This window comes from Neolamprologus brichardi, chromosome 12 (genome assembly GCF_056152115.1).
Source record: "Neolamprologus brichardi isolate AB-2024 chromosome 12, ASM5615211v1, whole genome shotgun sequence".
Taxonomy (NCBI): domain Eukaryota; kingdom Metazoa; phylum Chordata; class Actinopteri; order Cichliformes; family Cichlidae; genus Neolamprologus; species Neolamprologus brichardi.
Window position 1 is genome coordinate 37,023,226 of NC_142115.1, and position 22,907 is coordinate 37,046,132.

Consider the following 22,907-nt stretch of genomic DNA (forward strand, 5'->3'; position numbering starts at 1 on the left):
ATATATATATATATATATATATATATATATATATATATATATATAGTCAGTTAACTGAAAATCTCTTTTTTCTTTTACTACATCTTATTAATATTTTGCTCTTTACTATTTTTCTATTTATTTGTATTATTTTATTTGTTTCTACTGTACCATGCTGCTGAGTGACTGTCTTCTGCTCGTCAAATACATTTCATTGCGATGTTGATCCTGTGCTAACTTGCATATGACAAATAAAACTGAAACTGATGTGGATCAGTCCTCGGTGCTCCGCCTCTCGCGCAGTGGCAGCTGGGACAGACTGAAGTGTTTCAGTTGTTTTTTACGTTCAATTTCAACTCTGAGCAGAACAAATCATCTGATTAGAAACACGTTTAAATGTAAATCATTAAGAAGTTTCTGCATGAAGCGGCTGTGCTGATATCGATGGATCAACACTGATCCGGTGACTCTAACACGTTAAAAGGATTATTTTGATCGATCCGGATCGATGGGTGAGTATCGGCTGATCACACTGTCAGCTGGTTTTTATCACAGTAACTGAGCAAGACGCAGTTTTCTGATGTTTCTTTTAATAAACTGACAGAAATGTAGAAACTTTCAGTTTTCAGGTAAAATCAGATTAACTTCAGCTGCTGACGCGGAAACAGACGGAAGTGAACAGACTGACCGCAGAAAGCTTTTTATTATCACTGTTTGATTTCAGAGCGATCCCAGTCTAACTCTGATGGTACACAGTTAGATAACGTCAGTGTTTGTTTGTTTGTTTGTTTGTTTGTTTGTTCGTGTTAACCGTCATATTCGTAATCATTGCTCATCCGCCATGTTGAATTTGGGCGGCCTTCAGCAGAGAGCTACACGAGTGTGTTTATGCAGGAAGCTCCATGGGGTTTTTTTGGTTTTTTTTTTTTTTTAATAAATATAAAACTTTATTAAGAAACAGTATACAGAACATGTATACAATCAGAACAAAATTAACATATGCCAGGGGGTGTAATATAAAGAATTACAAACATTCAAATAATTTGTAATTACTACAAATAGTAATAGTTTTCATAGCCTTTTTGTTAAGTGATCCGCTAATCAATTTTATGTAACACAAAACATCATTATAGTAATGTTTAAAATTAGGTTTTTTGTTACTGTATTTGCATTTATGAAAATAAAATTTAGCTAAGATAACTAACAAGTTTATTATAAAGTAAACAGGAAGCTCCATGTTTAACATTTCACAAGTGCTCGATGTCCTCGTGGATAAAACGACTTCCTTCTGTCCTTGCTCTAATCACTCATTTTATCTTTTTACGTGTTTCTCTTTTCCTCTTTTACTGTTGTGGTCGAACTGAAACTGTTTTAAATGTGATGAGATTTGATCTTCTTAATTATCCCGTTTGTTCTTTGAGTTTGAATCTTCATTTATTTATTTATTTATTTATTGTTTCACTGACAGTCAGCATTTCTGTGAGTGTTTTTGTTTTAAACCTGGACAGGTTTGACATTTCTGGGATGTTGTTGCTGATCATCTCTGATCTGATATCTTTGTTGCCATGTTTCAATATTTCAGTTCATGTTTTATCATTTTCAATTTTATTTTTATACCATTAAATCACAACAACAGTTAATGTGCTTTATATTGTAAAGTAAAGAGTTTATCATCAGCACTCATCACACTCTTATATTATTAGTTACATTTAACAGATCATGAGTTTCAGTGCAACAGACGCTTGGATAAAAACATTCTCTTCCTGTATATTTGCTGCAACATTATATGTTGGAAACTGGTTTTTCCCACTTTCTCTTTCACCGTCAACAAAGACATTTCATCACTGTGGGAATTTGACACAGTTAAGGTTTTTGTGTAACTGTTTTTTTCTTTTTATATTCACAGAGGTGCCTCAGCAGCGAACAAGCAGCTATGGGTTTATTCCCCCCAGCAGTAAGTTAATCGTGTCTCAAATATAAACTGTTTGGCCAAAAAAGTCACACTGTAATATTTCTTTGGACTAACTTTGATATGGTACATATTCATTGTGATATTATTTCTATTTATATAACCTTATGCAACATCACAGTATTATTTCCATCCACAGTTTTTCGTCCAGTTTAATAATAATAAGGTATACTTTATTGATCCCCGTGGGGAAATTACTTTCTTTTTTTTTTCTCTCTGTATTTGATCCATTCACTCAGTGAAGCAGTGGGCAGCCACTAAGCAGGCACCCAGGGAGCTGTGTGTAGGGACAGTACCTTGCTCAATGGTGCCTCAGTGGATTTGAACCCCAGCCTTCCGATCATGGGCCGACCCCTCTACCTACTGAGCTATCCCTGCCCCAGTTGTGCATCTCGCTGATGGGAAAGTCTAACAGCACCTCCCAAAGATTCTCAGTGTGGTTAATGTCTAGACTCTGGGGCCAATCCATGTGTGAAAATGTTTCATGATCCCTGATTTCACAATCTGAGTCAGAAAATATCCACTGATGGAAAAAACTTGACAATCCAGTATATTCAGTCAGCTGTCACCTTTGTTTTGGATGACATAACATGACAGAATCTCAGGCACTGGTTTGGCTCAGTGCGTTGAGTGGGCGACCATGAACCAAACGGCCGCGAGCAGCCGGCCTGGGTTCTAGTCCAACCCGTGGCCCTTTGCCGCATGTCTGCCCCTCTGTCTCTGTCCTTTCTTCATCACATCTATCAAATAAAGCTGCAAAAGGCCAAAAAAACTGTTATTAAAAAAAACAACACTACACTACAGGTCACAACCTGATAACTAGACATGATGTATGCATCACTTTTCCTCTGTTTCTGCTCCCAATCAAACTGAAACATTTTATGCAGATTAATTTCACTGATCAGTGTTTTTCTTAGAGTTACACAGATGTTTAGTGCCAATTCCACGAGTTTCTTTCTATTGTGTGTTTGAATGTTAACGTTAATTATACATTAATTTTTAATTGCCTCAAAGCACTGTTGATTTATATGGGTCTTTATGTCTTCATCTTTTATGTGAAGCACATGGAGTTTGCATGTAATGAATTATACTGTATACACATAGTTGGCATGACATTTTGCAGTGGAACCTGTTGGTTTAATCCAGGTGTGAGTTTGTTTTGGTCGAGCAGTGTCTGTTTCATTTGGAAATGACAAAACTGAAAAATGTTGTTGAACCTAAATTAAATCACATTTTTCATTCAAAACACAGATAATATTGCAGGGTTTCTTTCTCGAACTATCAAAACTGTTTTTTGGAAATAGCATGATGTATTTGTTGATGAATGACTGTTTTTTAACATTTGCAAATTAATGTATATTTTATGGGTATTAATGTTTTTCTGGAGAAGATTCCTCAAACTATTTATCATATATTTCCTCTCTGATGATCAGCAAACATGATTTTAAGACTATAAACATCTTAGAGTGACCCTGGCTGTTTTTGTTGACTTCCTGTTGTCGTTGTGTTTTGATGCCAGTGTCTGAGCTGAGGGTTGTCCTGCTGGGGAACAGCTGGTCTCAGAGGAGAGACGTGGGGAACTTCATACTGGGAGGGGCCGTATTCAGCACTGAGGAACCAGACTGCTGTGTGAGGGTCAGTGGGCAATGCAGGTGGAAAGAAATCGTTCTGATCAACACTCCAGATCTGCTGCATCCAAACATCTCTGAGGACAAACTGACAGAGTTGATAGAAACCTGTGTGAGGCTCTCTGATCCTGGACCTCATGTGTTCCTGCTGCTTCTACAGCCTGAAGACTTCACTGAGGAGCAAAGACTGAGGCTACAAACAGTCCTGGAAGACTTTGGTGATCAGTCATTTGAACACTCACTGGTCCTGATATCAACACCTACAGAGGAACAATTAGCTTCCAGTGAAAGTTATATGGAAGATCCCCCATTAAAGGCCATAATGAAAATGTGTAGATACAGATATGTGAAGCAGAAGAACCTTGAACCTCTGGAACTGTGGACACGTTTTGGTCAGATTGTGAAAGAGAACAATGGAGAACATGTGAGCTGTGATTTATCTGAAACTGGAGCAGATGGTTTTCATCAAACCCTGAAACATCAGACGTCAGTGCCTGCAAACATGGATCCTGCTCGAGCTGCTGGTGAGTTCAGGAAAACATTTTATTACTTGTTAAATGTTTATCTCTGTACTCTGAGCTTTTCTGCTGGCAGGAGAAAAGGACAAAATATAAATAAGTTCAGTAAGTCCCATATTTAAAAACACTAAATTAATAACCACTAGTGACACAATGCCATGAAATCAGTACTTTTTAACGTGAAACGTTTAGTCACAGAAATGAAGAAAATGCCTCAACGTTCGTGGTGGATTGAGCAAATGTGAGAAATTGTACCACACAGACAAATATCAGTATATTTTCCCATCCAATAGGAACAAAATACTGGAGTTTCCAGATATTAGTCTAATAATTCAAACAGATTATGTTGTTTTTCTTGGGGAGGGGCGCTATGGTGGTGGACTGGTGGGCACAGCTGACTGGGTGAGGGACAAACTGAAAATGTCTGTAAACACCTCAGCGAGCTCTGAAGAGCAGACCCTAAAAGCACGTCCAGGGATGTTGTCAGGGCCAGCTGCTTCTCGGGGGTTAGTCCTCCTCAGAACCTTCCATACCTCAGTTGAAGCCACAGTGAGTGAAGAGCTCCGTGCTGCCTCTGCTGGTAGAATCACTCTGTGTTGGTTGGTGTTGAGGTGTAGAACTTATTCAGCTCATCTGGTAGCGTGTTGGAGCTGACTGTGACCCTGCTGCTCCTCTGCTGGAAATCAGTAATTTGTTGAAGGCCCTGCCACATGCGTCGGAAATCTGAGCTGTTGTAGTATCCTTCCAGCTTCGGTCTGTATTGCCTCTTGGCTTCCCTGATGGATCTACGCAGGTCATATCTGGCCTTTTTGTTCCCCACAGCGTCACCAGAGGCAAATGCAGTGGAACGTGCATGTAGCATAGAACGTACCTCAGAGTTCAACCATGGTTTCTGATTTGGATATGTGTGTAGTGCTTGGTGGGGACAATATTGTCAATGCATGTGCTGATGTAGCTGGTAACCACTGATGCATATTCCTCTAAATCCACAGAACTCTCCTCTCTTACGCCAGCACTCTTAAACACACCCCAGTTTGTAACATCAAAGCAGTCCTGAAGCACCAAATCAGATCTCTTCGCTCCAAACTTTAGTAATTTTAGCGTGTGAATGTGTGTGTGAATGTGTGGATGACTGAATGTAGTGTAGTGACTAAGTAAAGTGCTATACAAATACAGGCCATCTACCATTTTTCACTGGGGGGGGGGCTCGTTTGAGGAGCTTCCTGTATGCTGGACAGAGGAACACAGAAATGTGGTCGGACTGTCCAGAGTGCGGGCGAGGCACTGCCTTGTTTGCTCCCCTTACATTGCTATAGACGTGATGTTCCCGCATAATGATGTAACCTCATGAGCACAGTCTTGAGGTTGCAGTGATTAAAATCCCCGGCAACAACAAACACTGCCTCAGATTTCAATGTGCAGGACAAAATCAGACATGAAGGTCAGATTGATAGGCATCTGAAAACTATTTGATATATGAAGCTAAAATTACACATCAATCATTTTCTATCTACAAACTTTGGATCATAAAGTTTAAAGCAAATTGGAGATGGTCAAGCAGGATAAATTAACATTTACTGATTTGAGAAGGAATGATCCTTAACTTCTCTTTGGACTTTGGAATTAACTCAAAATGTAACTCATGGAATGTAGAATTAGGTTGGGTAGGGCATGAAGTCAAGCTCAGCCATGATACCTTCAGATCAGCTGATTTCAATATCAGCCCACGTCATCTGATTTCTCAGCCAATATCTTCAAATATATACAAATAAAACCCTGATTTCAAAATAGCTGGAGCGTAAATAAAAACTCAATACTAAACACGACAGATTACCATACAAAGATCACTACTCTCCTCAGTGACAACAATACCTACGAAGCCTTAAAGAGAGACCCCACAAGCAGCTACAAAAAGAAAGTTATAGCTTGCCTTCAAGACTTTGAAAAGGACAAAATCATTGACCGCCTTACTTATCACCGCCTTTACCCAGGGGATGCCATACCCTGCATTTACGGACTTCCTAAAATCCACAAGGAAGCTGTCCCACTCAGACCCATAGTCAGTAGCATAAACTCAGCCACTTATAACATTGCAAAACACCTTGCTACCATCCTTGCTCCTCTCGTGGGGAACACCCCACACCACATCAAGAACTCCACCGACTTCACAGACAAGGTCCAGAAACTTACCCTGGATCCAGATGAAACCATGGTGTCCTTTGATGTAGTCTCTCTCTTCACGTGCATACCCACCACGGAGGCAGTGGAGACTGTCAGAAAACGACTACAAGAAGACAGCTCCTTGGAGGACAGGACCAACTTCACACCCGATCAGATTTGCACACTGTTAGACCTCTGCCTCACCACTACATATTTCAAATACAACGAAGGCTTCTACAGACAAAAACATGGCTGTGCCATGGGCTCCCCCGTGTCACCTATTGTAGCCAACCTTTACATGGAGGAAGTGGAAAGGAAGGCTCTTGGCTCTTTCAAAGGAAGAGTACCCAGCCACTGGTACAGATATGTAGACGACACCTGGGTCAAAATCAAGACACAGGAAGTGGAATCCTTCACTGCGCACATCAACGCTGTGGATAAAAACATCAAGTTCACCAGGGAAGACACAAAGGACGACTGTTTGCCTTTCCTGGACTGCGCTGTGCACATTGAAGAGAATGGCAACCTCAACATCGAAGTTTACCGGAAGCCCACACACACGGACCAGTACCTCCTGTTTGACTCCCATCACCCTCTGGAACACAAACTTGGAGTAATTAGGACCCTACACCACCGGGCAGAACATGTTCCCTCTAAGCCTGAAGGAGAAAGAAGGAACACACACATGTAGAGGAAGCACTCAAAACGTGCGGCTATCCTAAATGGGCGTTTATAAAGTCAGCAAAGAGGCACAGATAAGAAGATCAGACACCAGCGAGGGAGGATAAGAAGGACAGACGCAACAACATTGTCATCCCCTGTAGATTTCCTTTCAATGGAGCCTTAGCTTGATGCTCCGCTTAGCCCCTCTTTCCATATCCAAAAAACAAAACAACAGTCCTTGATAGTTTCTCAATATTTACTTCAAAAGTCCAAACAGGTACACAGCAACAGAATTCCAAATTATAAAAACTTATAAAGCTCAATTCAAAATGGATGAAGAGAGATTGCGAGGTCAAAAAACCATGTGGCTCCACTCTCCTCTCGCCCAACTTCCTGTTTTTTCTGCACTATCAAAATAAAAGCGTACATTTCAAATTAAACTGCATGTAGGCTTCTACATCCCCTATGTAGCCGGTGTATCAGAAAAACTCAGGAGAGTTTTCTCCAAGCATGACATCCCGGTGCATTTCAGACCCAGCAACACGCTCAGACACAAACTGGTTCACCTGAAAGACAAAACTGCAAAACACAGACTTAACAATGTGGTGTTTGCTGTACAGTGCAGCGAGGAATGCCCAGACCTCTACATCGAGAGACCAAACAGCCACTTCACAAGTGCATGGCACAACACAGAAGAGCCACCTCCACAGGACAAGACTCAGCAGTCCATCTGCATCTAAAGGTCAAAGGTCACTCTTTCGAGGCTGCCAATGTTCACATTTTGGACAGAGAGGACAGATGGTTTGAAAGAGGAGTGAAAGAAGCCATCTATGTCCACTGTGAGCGACCATCTTTGAACAGAGGCGGTGGTTTACGACACCAACTGTCTGCCATCTATAATCCAGTTTTGAGTTCCCTTCCCAGACGCCTTAACGCTCCTGGGCCATCTGATCTCAGGAATTTGCATGATAAGGTGGGGCCAGGTTTCACAATGAACTCACCCGAAACTCTGGCTGATTGGGACCCACACCCAGTTCCACACCTTGGCTCAGCAATTAGAGGATCATCAGGGGGTCCTTTTGTCCCTCTGTGGGGGGAAACTCCCACTAGGTTTATATCTCGGACTCTCCACCATTTGACCTTAGAACTGAAGAAGCTTCTCGGATGAAGGTGAAACGTCTTCAAATAACTTAAAGAAGTCCAGACGCTTTTCTTTGCAAGCTCCTTTGACTACGATGACCTGGATGACTGAGAACCTTCACAGACAACTCAATACAGTGATTTACAGATTTCATAAACACATTTTATTTTCCAATATAAGGCATATGTATATGCACCTCTGGCACAACTGCCAGAGGTGGACAAAAAAAAAAAAAAAAAAAAAAAAAATATATATATATATATATATATATATATATATATATATAGGACTTGTATAAGATCAGCGAGTAAGTTTTCTCACCTCACCTGTGTCTGCTCCGGGGCCCACCTCACTCTCTCCACTCGGTCTGTCCCGCGGACTGTAACAGTTACTTATTGATCCTAATTATTACATTTTCATACAGTATTGATAAGCATGTGTTGTACAAAAAGTGGTACAATATTTTTCATTAATATAATGACAGATATATTTGACCTATATGCATCATGTGATTTAAACATGCAGGTTAAATGCCTAACACAGTGACTCCACTATATAAACACTCCACTGTAAGTGGGGATAGTATACATGAGTATACAGTCAAGCCCATAATTATTTATACCCCTGGCAAATTTTGACTTAAAGTTAATTTTCTTCAACCAGCAAGTTTTTGGGTTTTTTTGACAGGAAATGAAACAGGAGTCTCCCAAAAGATAATATCACACAAACCACTTTGCAACCCACCTCCAGTAAAGTCACATTTGTTGTTATTAATACATCGTCCTTCTGTGCTGGGCTCTTGCTTCTGTGTCCCCCGAATGTGAAATGATGGGGAGATCTACAAACAGAAAGATACAGCGAAATTAAAATAAGTTCAGATGGAAAAATCAGTCTTGTGTGTCTTAAAAAGTGTTTTAATTACTGATTATTTATTTGATTATTGATATATTGAGATGTATCATGTTAAGACGCTGATGAGCGCATCACTAAACTCTTCTTATTCCTTGTTGTTTGGCAGCTCGTGGACTCAGGATTGTGCTGTTTGGGAAAAACGAGGAAGAAAAGACGACACTTGGAAACTTCATCACAAAGAAAAATTCTTTTCAGTTCAGAAATATTTCTCCAGCTAAACACTGTGAAGATGCTCGTGGAGCGTGGAAAGAAAAACCAGTAACAGTGGTGAAAACTCCCAACATGTTCAGTCTGTCTGTGGAGAGAGTGAGAGAGGAGATGAAGAGCTGTGTGAGCCTCTGTCCTCCTGGACCAAACGTTCTGCTGCTGTTGGTCAAACCTTCTGATTTCACTGAGGAGAACAGAAAAACTCTGAAGTTCATCCTGAGTCTGTTTGGAGAAGATTCCTTTAAACACTCGATGATCATCAGCACGTACAGACATCAGTGGAAAGAAACAAGCATCTCTGTGAACAAGATCCTTCAGGACTGTGATGGAAGACACTACAACATGTTTACCAATGAGCACAAAGTGTTAATGGAGAAGATTGAAGACATGCTGCAAGAAAACAAAGAAAGCTTCCTCGTCCTCACTGCAGAGAAGACAAAGCAAGAAAAACAAGAGGACTGGGAGAGGAAAGAAAAAGAGTGGCAGGAAAATCAGTCCAGGGAAATTGAAAGAATACGTCAGGAGGAGGAAGAAAAGCAGAAAAAGCTCCAAGAAGAGTTTAAGCAGGAAAGAGAAAAATATGAAAAGAAACAAAAAGAAGGAGATCAAATCAGACGAGAGCTGGAAGAAAAGGAATGGAATAAATTAGTGGAAAACTACAAGAAACAAATGGAGGACATGAGGAAGAAATATGAGGAGGCCAAAAAGCAAACTAAAGAGTGCAAAGAGAAATGCACAAAGGACCTTGAAGTTGTGATCAAAAAACATGATGATGAGCTCAAGGCTGTAAAAGAACATCATAAGACAGAAATACAACAGCAACAGGAAAAACATACCAAAGAATACACTAGGTTACAAGAAGTCTTAAGTCAGAAAGAAAAAGAAGAAATGAAGGAGAAAGAAATTGTTCAAAAGCTTCAAGACGAATTTAGGCAGGAAAGAGAGAAATATGAAATAACAAGAAAAGAAAATCAAATCAGACGAGAGCTGGAAGAAAAAGAACAGAATGAATTAGAGGACAATTACAAGAGAAAAATGGAGGACATGAGGAAGAAATATGAAGAGGAGGCCAGAAAACAAACAGAAGAATTTAATCATTTTACAATTAAATATACAACAGACCTTGAAGCTCTAAATTCAAAACTGGTGCAACAGCATGAAGAAGAAATGCAGAAAGAGGAAGCACACAGAAAAGAGTTTAACCTGTTACAGAAAAGCTGGAACCAGAAAGAAAAGCTCCTCGTTGTGAAAAAAGAGTCTGAAGGTTTTGGAGGAAAGCAATCTTGTGCTGGCTCTGGAGAGAGGAACAGGAAACCTCCCACAGTTGTAAAAACTCCCGACATCTTCAGTCTGCCTGTGGAAGTGCTGTTTAAAGTGATAAAGAGCTGTGTGAGTCTCTGTCTCTGTGTGTTACTGTTATTGTTAATGTTAAAAGTAGTGGTTAAACCCAATCTGAAGTCCAGTGTGAACCTGGAACATCAGGGAGAGGTGTGTGGACGTTGGGTTTCCCTGGTGGAGCTGCCTGCCTTGTATGGAAAACCTCAGGAGGCAGTGATGGAGGAATCACTCAGGTGTATCTCCCTCTGTGATCCTGAGGGTGTCCATGCCTTCATCCTGGTCCTACCTGTGGCTCCCCTCACTGATGAAGACAAGAGAGAGTTAGAGACCATCCAGAACACATTCAGCTCTCGAGTCAATAACTTCACCATGATTCTGTTCACTGTGGACTCAGATCCTACAGATCCAGCTGTTTTTAACTTTCTAAAGCAAAACAAGAACATCCAGGAGCTCTGTGAGAGATTTGGAGGAAGATCTGTTGTTATCAACATCAAAGAGAAACGGCAGCTCCCACAGTTGTTGGACACTGTGGAGCAGATGAGATGTACAAACAAACCATGCTGCTACACAGCTGTAACATTTGCTCGAGCCCAGATTGATCTGATAACTAAAAATATGGTCACTCGTAAGTAATTGAATGTTTTTTTTTAAATCATTAATCATGTTCGACATTATATTCTTACATCTACTTATAAACTGTTCACATTTAAAGAAAATCATGTGTTTACAGGTGATGAAGAGAAGCAGAACACGGAGCCTCTCAGGATTGTGCTGATAGGAAAGACCGGCTGTGGAAAGAGCTCATCAGGAAACACCATTCTAGGAAGGAGAGAGTTTAAAGTCATGGCAAGTCAAACATCAGTCACCAAACAGTGTCAGAAAGTACACGGTGAGGTGGACGGCCGTCCGGTTGTTGTGGTCGACACTCCTGGTCTGTTTGACACAACTCTGTCACATGAAGAAGTTCTTGAGGAGATGGTGAGATGTGTCAGTCTTCTGGCTCCAGGACCACACGTCTTCCTGCTGGTGTTACATATTGGTCGTCTCACAGCAGAGGAGAAGGAGACATTAAAACTCATAAAAGAAGGATTTGGGCCGAATTCAGAAAAGTTCACCATCATTCTTTTTACTGGAGGAGATTTACTAGAACGTGACGAAATATCCACTGAAGATTATATTGAAAGGGGATGTGATGATTCCTTTAAGAAGCTGATTGCTGACTGTGGAGGAACATACCATGTGTTCAATAATGTAGACAAAGAGAACCGCCAACAAGTCAGTGAGCTGATAACAAAGATTGACACCATGGTGAAGGACAATGGAGGAAACTGCTTCACCAATGAGATGCTGGAAGAGGCTGAAGCAGCGATAAAGAAGGAAATGGAGAGAATCCTGAAGAGAAGGAAGAAGAAATGAAGAGAGAGAGAGAGGAGCTAGAAAGAAAACATGAGGAAGAAAAGGACACCATCAAAACAAGATTGGAAGAAGAGAAAGAAAAAATACAGCATGAAAGAGACCAGAAACTCAAGGAGATGGAGGAAAATCTGAATAAGGAGCGTGAAGAGAGAAAGAAAGAACAGGAAATGAGAGAAAAAAGAGAACAGGAAACAGGAAGAGGAGGAAGAAAAACGTAGGCAGGATTTTAAAATGCAGCTTGAAATATTTGACAAACAAATTCAGTCAGAAAAAGAGGAAAATAAAAGAATTGACGAAAAGCTGGACGAGAGCAGAGAAGAGATGAAGAGAAAACAAGAAGCCTGGGAGGAAGAACGAAGAGAAGAAAGAGAGAAACGAAGACAAGAAGATGAACAGAGACGACAGGAGGAGGAAAAACGACTGAAAGAAGAGAAAAAAAATACAGCAGGAAATAGAAAAAAATGAAAAGAAAAGAAAAGAAGAAGATGAAATGAGGAGAGAAGAGGAGAAGAAAGAACGAAATCAGCTGGAAGAAAACTATAAAATACGTGTGGAAAATCTGAAGAAGACGCATGAAGATGAGGCCAGAAAGAAAGCTGAAGAGTTCAATGATTTCAAAGAGAAACAACAAAGAGTTTGCAGCTCAGAAGGAGGAGCACGAGAAGAAGATTAAAGACAAAGATGAGAAGTATGACCTGTTAAAGGCTCTGGCTGAGCACAAGGAAAAACAAAAGAGAGAAAAACATCTCAGAGACATCAGTGATGTGATTAAGTGTGTGTCTAAGGAGAGAGGGAATCTGAAAAAAATCCAAGAGTTGCTGATAAAACATGAGGATCAAATGAAGAATGTAAAAAATGAGGAAGAAAAAGAAAACCTGCAGAAAATCCATGAAACAGAAATAAGTGAACTAATACAAAAACTTCTGGATGAGACATCTCACTGCAGCATTTCATGAGATTTTTTTTCTACTTTTTGTGACAGAGCTCAGCTGAATAAAATACTTTCTGTACATTAAAAGTTGAGATGAAGAGATATATTTTATGGTCAGTTTGTAAACATTTTACAATTACAGATGGAATTCTTGATTTATCTTTTATATTTTCAGGATTATTTTCATTTTGTAACTTATATGATGTCAATGATGCATGTGGGATGAATTGCTGCCATGTAACTTAAGGTTTTAGAAAATATTTGAAACGCTGTTTAATTTTTTGGTATATTTTATTTAGATTATTGCAGGCACCAGTGTATTAAACAATAGAAGAAGCTTATTAGATATTTGCATGCTTGCTGTAATTAGAAATATTTAGTATTAAATAAATATAAGTATGTCTGTCTAAGAAGAGAGGAAATCTGACAAAAATCAGAGATTTGCTGACAAAACACAAGGACCGAATGAAGATTGCAAACATCGAGGATGAAAAATAAAAACTGCAGAAAAATCATGAAAATGAGATCACAGAGTTCATAGAAAAACTTCTGAATGACTCTTCCTGCAGCGTTTTATGAGTTGATTAAAATTATTGTCAGATTTCAGCTACATGGACAAATGATTTTCTGTGCATTTAATATAATTTGTAATATTTCAGCACAAAATACTACGTTTGGAGTACGAGAATGCAGATGTAGCTGGTGCATTAAAGGAGAGTCTGTACTACATTATTTTTACATACGAGCACAACAGACTCTTTGGTTCGTCTGACTGATCTTAAGGTTGATTCATAAACAATTTACAATCAGCAGATATTTGACTTAAATTTAAATTCTTATTTTCAGGATCATGTTTAACCTTGTATTTTTATTTTCTAAGGGAAACATCTTTGTGGGTTTTTTTTCTTTAATGTTCACTTTTATCAGTTGTTATAAAATCTTCTATATGATGTTTTTACCCTGTCATTTTTTAAGTAATTCTTGCAGGTGGCATCCTATTAAAAAACTTTTTTTTAATTTCTTGGTTCATATGGAGGATTTTTAGTAAACATGGAAGAATGCAGTTTCTAAGTAAAAAAAATCACAGAAAATGTAAAAATGATTAAATGAATTAATTCATCACATGGAGAATAAGAGTTGTTCATCAAGATAATTGATAACTGATTTTAAGACACTGTTCTTTGGTTTATTCAAAGTTATACTAAAGAAAATTAAGCAAAACAGAAATATCCTAAATACAAAAATATAGACATATACAAACACAAACCCCACAAAAACAAACAAACAAACAAACAAAAACACTTCACGCTAACATGAAAACAGAAGCAGGGAATAGATGAGACAGGAGTGTTTATCTCTCCATCTCTGAGACCGAGCAGCTTTCCAGCATCCTGTGGTTCCTACTTCCTTGCAAGGTTTAGTAGATGTTTCTTTTCTTATGAGATGAATGTCCTCGTGGTATTTTTGGCAACTTTTCTTTGTTCTTTCCCTTGTTATACTAGCTTGTCACATTTTGCCATATTGTGAATTTAACTGAAAGAAGTTATAATTATAGGGCTTTGGAGCGTGATGCCCCCTCCTGCCATGACAGTAGGCCAAACAAAGCACACGAAAGCGTCAGCTATGGTTCGTATGTGCTGTGTTGTCGGTTGCAACGTTAGATCACACGATAGGGAAGCAAGAAGCTGGAAAACGGGCTCACTTTTCATCGTTTCTCCTCCTGGAGGCAACGTGAGGGATCTCATGTATCCGAAACGAAGACATCAGGCTTGGATTGCAGCGGTCAGACGAGCGGATATCAACTTCACTGCCATCCCCAAGTTTTTGTTGGTTTGCTCGCGGCATTTTCTTTCCGGTGAGTTCTAAATAAATTCATATCTCGCTTAATAGGCTTTTAGTGTTATTTTGAATGCGCTGAGGTCATAGATAATTAGATAAAACATCCTAATGTGTGATGCTGCAGAGCCACGTCATGTTGACGGAGTAGCTTATTATTTGGCATTATTGCAGGCAAACCAGCATATGAAATATGAAACAGGAAAGAAAAGTATGTTTATCTTTTTATTCAAGATCTGTTCACATGTACTTAGCAAGTACATACACATGAAAAGCAAACTATTTACATGGCAACGCACAGCTGGCAACCTCTGGCTGTATCTTGGTCATATGGTCAACGTACTCACAACGTGGAGGCTTAAAAACGGCCAAATCTTGTACCCAACCGTTTGTGAATCAGATGTGCGCCTCCAGGAATTTATAATTCCGAAAATGATTCGCCGTGTATGCGCTGACTCCACAGACAAGGTACACGAAGATATCGGGATAGGACAATGGCGGTAGGTTGGCTGGCTTTCCACTCCACTGCCTTATTTCATACGGGTCCACATTACCGATGCACGCTATTTTTTCCAAGTACCGGCTCTTGGCTTCTGGGCGCAATCGGTCTCGATACAGCCCTTTGTCTTTTGCGCTGACTTTAAGCATGGTTCTGGCAGTCCTGCTTCCAACACAGTGTGTTTGTTTTGATTTGTGGCCTTCTGACATGGCGCCGCAATCCCACAATGCACTGCGGCGTGACGTCAACTCCAAAGCCCTATATATTGAACACGTCATGAGCATCTGCCCCTTTCCTGATTGGTGCACCAAGTGCCTTTTTGCTGAGGCATTTTAATTTTTTTTAATGTGTGTGCATGTGGAGTCCTGCTTGTGCCTCTCAATAATAACATTTAACTATTAATGACAATGTTGCAAAATAAAAGGATCTGACTTACATCAGTCACATGATGACCATTAACCAATGCTCACCCTTGACGGCAGAGCGCGCTGGTTACAAGCCGGGAACGTACGGTGGCCCCTAGAGACAAAACACTTGCAAACCCCAAAACACAACGGAAGTGCTCCAGGACGCTCGGGGCTGTCTTGAGATTTTGTTACCCAGTAACTACACAAGCCAGGAAGTACCAATGACCGGATTTGGGGTCTGCAGCCTTAAAGGCCGCATTTTAAGGCCGATTACGTCACAGCGACGCAATGAAGCCTGTCCCAATTCGAAGGCTGCTCGAAATGCGGCCCTCAAATGCGTCCTTCATTTCCCTGAATTTTAAGGATGGGTCGGTGTAGCCTTCGTGGCCCAACATATCCCAGATTTCATAGCGCGGCGGTGGGTGTGGATAATTTTGCCGAAAAAAAACGGCGGAAGCAGAGCCGCCAAAGAGTAAACTTTCAGAAGTAAGTACTGAATATTATGTCACTTATTTATGCGCAAATGTTTTTTATAATGAAGAACATTAAAACATTACAGTTGGCCACATGTCGGGAAAGTTGTGTGACATTAGTGACGTTTGTACTAACTTGGTTTTAAAGCCCTTACTCCAAAATATACGCCGTTCAATAGTTGACTTTAATCTTACAGAGAATGTGATGATTTTGTGGATAATTAAAGTCAGTCATATATCCACAAACACAACAAGCTGAAAGTCAGTGATGCTGCTCGGTTTGCAGTCCTGAATATCACGGCACAAGCAGGATTCACAGCACTGTTAATGTTAGCTATGTTATATTGCTGCCTCTGTTCGGTGGTGTCGAGCCAAACGGACTTTAACGTGTGTTTGAACGAGCTGACGGTTCACTCGTTAAGCTGAAAGAAAGATGCTTTAATCACAGGAGTCACACATGTGTCCACTGTAACATCTGGGAACTCTTCTTGTTTAGCACTCGTAATAACACGAACACTAAATCCTCCTGTTTGTAGCAGTTTAAACACCTGAGACTGTCACCTGTGTGTCTGTCCTGCACTCTCTCTCTGTTTCTTTCTCTCTGATTGTGGAATAAAAGTATGAATGTGTGTTTATAAGTTACACTTGTGTTTGAATCCTGCAACTTATCACACATTTGATTTCCATGTGTGACGACTGCAAGTGTCCAGAGTGAGGACAGACTGAGGGACATACTGCTGCACATCATCTGTGAGGCTTTGCACCCCTGATGATCCACCAGCACAAACTCAGCAGTGTGTGAGGAAGAGGAGGAGGAAGAGCCAGCAGCAGCTGACAGATGGAGAGAATAGACAGACTGTTCCTGTTTGTGAAGGACTGCTAGGAAAGTTTAACATCACTAATTGTCTGTCCTGAATCAGTCTTATTAGGTAATGTTCAAATAATGTTATCATCCAGTGTTTGCAGTTTGGGAGAAAGTACTCAGGGCCTTCAAGTTACACACTATGAAAGGCAGCAACAAGTTTAATGTTCAGAAACCTAAAGTCTGTATCAGCAGCAGAATGGAGCTAAAAATAAATGTTTGTTTCAGTTCTATGAAGCTTTGAGTATTTTGGATTAGTAGCACTGCTGTGTTTGTTGCATCATATTGCTGTAATTGTTTATATGCTTTATATATTCTGAGCTAAGTTGATCTATAGTGTTACATCATATTCTATAAGGATGTTATGTGTTTGTAGACTTTCTGCCCAGTTTGACCCATTTAGCAGACGTCAGCCTGTTTAAGGCTCTGATATCTATTCTGTGTGACTTAAAGCAGTTATGACATGGTCTGATTTTCTCACCCAATAAAGGAATATTTCATATACCAGTCTACTCTTCATTTTATCAGAAACAGTTATCACAGCTCATATAATTTCTTTTTACACACGTATGTAAGCAATGAGCCAAAATTAGTAATGCCAACATACTGAAGGAACAACATTTCTCTCTTATATATGATACACCTATATATGCACTGTCAAAGATACTTGTCTTTGAGTGAAGATTTAAGGTGATAAGACATATAAATAACTGCAACTTGAATCTGTACTGAGGCTCAGTATTTGACACAGAGTTCATGTTTACTGCTGTAATAGCTAATAATGATTAATATAATAACTATAATATTGGCCATATTATATTTACATTACCACAGTGATATGACTTTAGTCTCATGAACAGCATTAGCTAATTGTTATTTACTAACTAATCTTAAATGACTGTTCAGTACAGAAATGAAGCCCAAAAATCATGTTTTACTGTCCTGTGGTCTCAACCTCAGATACTTATCAAATCACACAAAGCTCTTGTAGAAACAAACAAACAAATGAACAAAATATGTTTTCCTTCATTTCTGTCAAAAAAAACTTGTATGACACGTTTCCAGCGGTTAGTATCATGGTTGCTAGGCAACCTGGGAAGCGCGACGGAGACTAGACCGTCCCATACAGACAAACTTGCCGTTTATTTTGCAAATCGAGCTCAACACTGCCCCTAGCGTCCTGGAGCACTTCCGTTGTGTTTTGGAATTTGTACGTGCTTTGTCTCTAGGGGCCACCATAATGTCTGATCACAGCTACAGCTGTGTTTATTATATGATATAGCTGTTTACAACTAACATTTAAACTCTCCATTCCTTCATCAGTTTAGATATCAGGTAGACAACATCCTCCTATTTAAGTAGTTCAGTTCATAGACTGTATGTGAAAGAGGGACAGAGCCTCAGTGTTTGTGTCGTAGCCTTCGCTGTGTTAAAGCAATGAGAGGTTGTTGTGCTGACTTTTCTTCTCCCCACAGCAAACTGCATCCATAAACTGTATAACAAACAGAAACACGTAATCTGAGTATCACACTGATAAATATTACAGAAAAGCAGATTGTTCCAAATGGCACAACCATGGAGGCGTAGCAGGGCGACTGGACACATGTGTCAGCATCCACCTGTCAGTGAAGCCTCAGCAGCATCAAAGTAAACTAGTTATTAAAAACATGTTTTTAAAAGTTGAGACTGGCTCAGTGATGGAGAGAGGTGGCCACTAAAGCAGTTTGACATTGCTGCTCTGGAGGTTTCCCTTTTTTAGCTTTAAGTGTATTATGTCACCTGACTTTCTTCTTCTTCTGGTTTTTTTCATATCCAGGAAACTGTCGAGTCTGAAGGCAGACAGCTCTGTGAAGCTCACCGATTCAGCTGTGACCTCCAAACAGACCAAACTCAAGTGACAGTAACAAAACTCATCTCCTAAAAACTGTAAAAGTCGATTATGTTGCAGTTCAGTCTGACATCTGTGACTCCTGTGAGCCTGTTACAGTAAAGGTGACGCCTCTGTAACAAACTCTAATAATGTTCCTGCTGTTTCTGGCTGTGTGATGAAAACAGCTTGTCTGTTATTGTGCAGTGAAACAGGAAACATGTTAGAAATGTTGTTTATCACAGTCTTCATAATTCTGCTCGGCTGTTGTTACAGAATGCTGAAAATTCCTTTACTGAGTGAAGATCAGCACTTTGGGTTCTGGGAAGCTGCAGCACACACTCCTCATTTCATAGATTTGTATATTGAGACAATAGATGAAAGTACCAACGATCATCTCTACAGCAGAGACTGAAGGGCACACTGAGCCCCCCACAGGGGGCATCTGGAATTGAACCAGAGACCTCTTGATCTGCAGTCAAATGCTCTGCCACTGAGCTACACCCCCATGTGGTGGAATTTAATCATCAGCTGCACAACATGTGACACAAAATCTGAATAAAAAAAAAAAAGTGGCAGAATCAGGTTTTAGATATCAGCCAGAGTCAGAACATCTAAAAAAAAAAAAAAAAAAAATATATATATATATATATATATATATATATATATATATATATATATATATATATATATATACTACATCTTATTAATATTTTGCTCTTTACTATTTTTCTATTTATTTTTATTATTTTATTTTATTTGTTTCTACTGTACCATGCTGCTGAGTGACTGTCTTCTGCTCGTCAAATACATTTCATTGCGATGTTGATCCTGTGCTAACTTGCATATGACAAATAAAACTGAAACTGAGGTGAGATCTGGGCTGGGTCAGTCCTCGGTGCTCCGCCTCTCGCGCAGACTGAAGTGTTTCAGTTGTTTTTTACGTTCAATTTCAACTCTGAGCAGAACAAATAATCTGATTAGAAACACGTTTAAATGTAAATCGTTAAGAAGTTTCTGCATGAAGCGGCTGTGCTGATATCGATGGATCAACACTGATCCGGTGACTCTAACACGTTAAAAGGATTATTTTGATCGATCCGGATCGATGGGTGAGTATCGGCTGATCACACTGTCAGCTGGTTTTTATCACAGTAACTGAGCAAGACGCAGTTTTCTGATGTTTCTTTTAATAAACTGACAGAAATGTAGAAACTCGCTGACAGTTTCAGCTGCTGACGCGGAAACAGACGGAAGTGAACAGACTGACCGCAGAAAGCTTTTTATTATCACTGTTTGATTTCAGAGCGATCCCAGTCTGACTCTGATGGTACACAGTTAGATAACGTCAGTGTTTGTTTGTTTGTTTGTTTGTTTGTTTGGTTGGTTGTTTGTTCGTGTTAACCGTCATATTCGTAATCATTGCTCATCCGCCATGTTGAATTTGGGCGGCCTTCAGCAGAGAGCTACTCAGGTGTGTTTATGCAGGAAGCTCCATGTTGGTTTTTTTGGGTTTTTTTTTTTATAAATATAAAACTTTATTAAGAAACAGTATACAGAACATGTATACAATCAGAACAAAATTAACATATGCCAGGGGGTGTAATATAAAGAATTACAAACATTCAAATAATTTGTAATTACTACAAATAGTAATAGTTTTCATAGCCTTTTTGTTAAGTGATCCGCTAATCAATTTTATGTAACACAAAACATCATTATAGTAATGTTTAAAATTAGGTTTTTTGTTACTGTATTTGCATTTATGAAAATAAAATTTAGCTAAGATAACTAACAAGTTTATTATAAAGTAAACAGGAAGCTCCATGTTTAACATTTCACAAGTGCTCGATGTCCTCGTGGATAAAACGACTTCCTTCTGTCCTTGCTCTAATCACTCATTTTATCTTTTTACGTGTTTCTCTTTTCCTCTTTTACTGTTGTGGTCGAACTGAAACTGTTTTAAATGTGATGAGATTTGATCTTCTTAATTATCCCGTTTGTTCTTTGAGTTTGAATCTTCATTTATTCATTTATTTATTGTTTCACTGACAGTCAGCATTTCTGTGAGTGTTTTTGTTTTAAACCTGGACAGGTTTGACATTTCTGGGATGTTGTTGCTGATCATCTCTGATCTGATATCTTTGAGGCTTTTTGTTGCCATGTTTCAATATTTCAGTTCATGTTTTATCATTTTTAATTTTATTTTTATACCATTAAATCACAACAACAGTTAATGTGCTTTATATTGTAAAGTAAAGAGTTTATCATCAGCACTCATCACACTCTTATATTATTAGTAACATTTAACAGATCATAAGTTTCAGTGCAACAGACGCTTGGATAAAAACATTCTCTTCCTGTATATTTGCTGCAACATTATATGTTGGAAACTGGTTTTTCCCACTTTCTCTTTCACCGTCAACAAAGACATTTCATCACTGTGGGAATTTGACACAGTTAAGGTTTTTGTGTAACTGTTTTTTTCTTTTTATATTCACAGAGGTGCCTCAGCAGCGAACAAGCAGCTATGAGCTTATTCCCCCCAACAGTAAGTTAATCGTGACTCAAATATAAACTGTTTGGCCAAAAAGGTCACACTGTAATATTTCTTTGGACTAACTTTGATATGGTACATATTCATTGTGATATTATTTCTATTTATATAACCTTATGCAACATCCCAGTATTATTTCCATCCACAGTTTTTCGTCCAGTTTAATAATAATAATAATGTATACTTTATTGATCCCCGTGGGGAAATTACTTTTTTTCTCTCTGTATTTGATCCATTCACTGAGTGAAGCAGTGGGCAGCCACTAAGCAGGCACCCAGGGAGCTGTGTGTAGGGACAGTACCTTGCTCAATGGTGCCTCAGTGGATTTGAACCCCAGCCTTCCGATCATGGGCCGACCCCTCTACCTACTGAGCTATCCCTGCCCCAGTTGTGCATCTCGCTGATGGGAAAGTCTAACAGCACCTCCCAAAGATTCTCAGTGTGGTTAATGTCTTGACTCTGGGGCCAATCCATGTGTGAAAATGTTTCATGATCCCTGATTTCACAATCTGAGTCAGAAAATATCCACTGATGGAAAAAACTTGACAATCCAGTATATTCAGTCAGCTGTCATCTTTGTTTTGGATGACATAACACGACAGAATCTCAGGCGCTGGTTTGGCTCAGTGCGTTGAGTGGGCGACCATGAACCAAACGGCCGAGAGCAGCCGGCCTGGGTTCTAGTCCAACCCGTGGCCCTTTGCCGCATGTCTGCCCCTCTGTCTCTGTCCTTTCTTCATCGCATCTATCAAATAAAGCTGAAAAAGGCCAAAAAAACTGTTATTAAAAAAAACAACACTACACTACAGGTCACATCCTGATAACTAGACATGATGTATGCATCACTTTTCCTCTGTTTCTGCTCCCAATCAAACTGAAACATTTTATGCAGATTAATTTCACTGATCAGTGTTTTTCTTAGAGTTACACAGATGTTTAGTGCCAATTCCACGAGTTTCTTTCTATTGTGTGTTTGAATGTTAACGTTAATTATACATAAATTTTTAATTGCCTCAAAGCACTGTTGATTTATATGGGTCTTTATGTCTTCATCTTTTATGTGAAGCACATGGAGTTTGCATGTAATGAATTATACTGTATACACATAGTTGGCATGACATTTTGCAGTGGAACCTGTTGGTTTAATCCAGGTGTGAGTTTGTTTTGGTCGAGCAGTGTCTGTTTCATTTGGAAATGACAAAACTGAAAAATGTTGTTGAACCTAAATTAAATCACATTTTTCGTTCAAAACACAAATAATATTGCAGGGTTTCTTTCTCGAACTATCAAAACTGTTTTTTGGAAATAGCATGATGTATTTGTTGATGAATGACTGTTTTTTAACATTTGCAAATTAATGTATATTTTATGGGTATTAATGTTTTTCTGGAGAAGATTCCTCAAAATATTTATCATATGTTTCCTCTCTGATGATCAGCAAACATGATTTTAAGACAATAAACATCTTAGAGTGACCCTGGCTGTTTTTGTTGACTTCCTGTTGTCGTTGTGTTTTGATGCCAGTGTCTGAGCTGAGGGTTGTC

The 22,907-nt window shown here is 39.3% G+C and overlaps 1 non-coding gene and 1 pseudogene across 2 annotated transcripts; one reads left to right on the forward strand and one right to left on the reverse strand.

The window, feature by feature from the left end:
- Positions 1–189: 189 nt before the first annotated feature.
- On the forward strand, positions 190–13,992 carry LOC102780579 (uncharacterized; annotated as a pseudogene). Its single transcript, XR_015719871.1, has 5 exons — positions 190–491; positions 1,886–1,933; positions 3,468–4,100; positions 9,077–11,140; positions 11,246–13,992. The product of XR_015719871.1 is annotated as an uncharacterized LOC102780579 (transcript).
- A 5,250-nt stretch (positions 13,993–19,242) lies between these two features.
- On the reverse strand, positions 19,243–19,314 carry trnac-gca (transfer RNA cysteine (anticodon GCA)). Its single transcript has one exon. It is a non-coding gene; the product is annotated as a tRNA-Cys (tRNA).
- Positions 19,315–22,907: the final 3,593 nt, after the last annotated feature.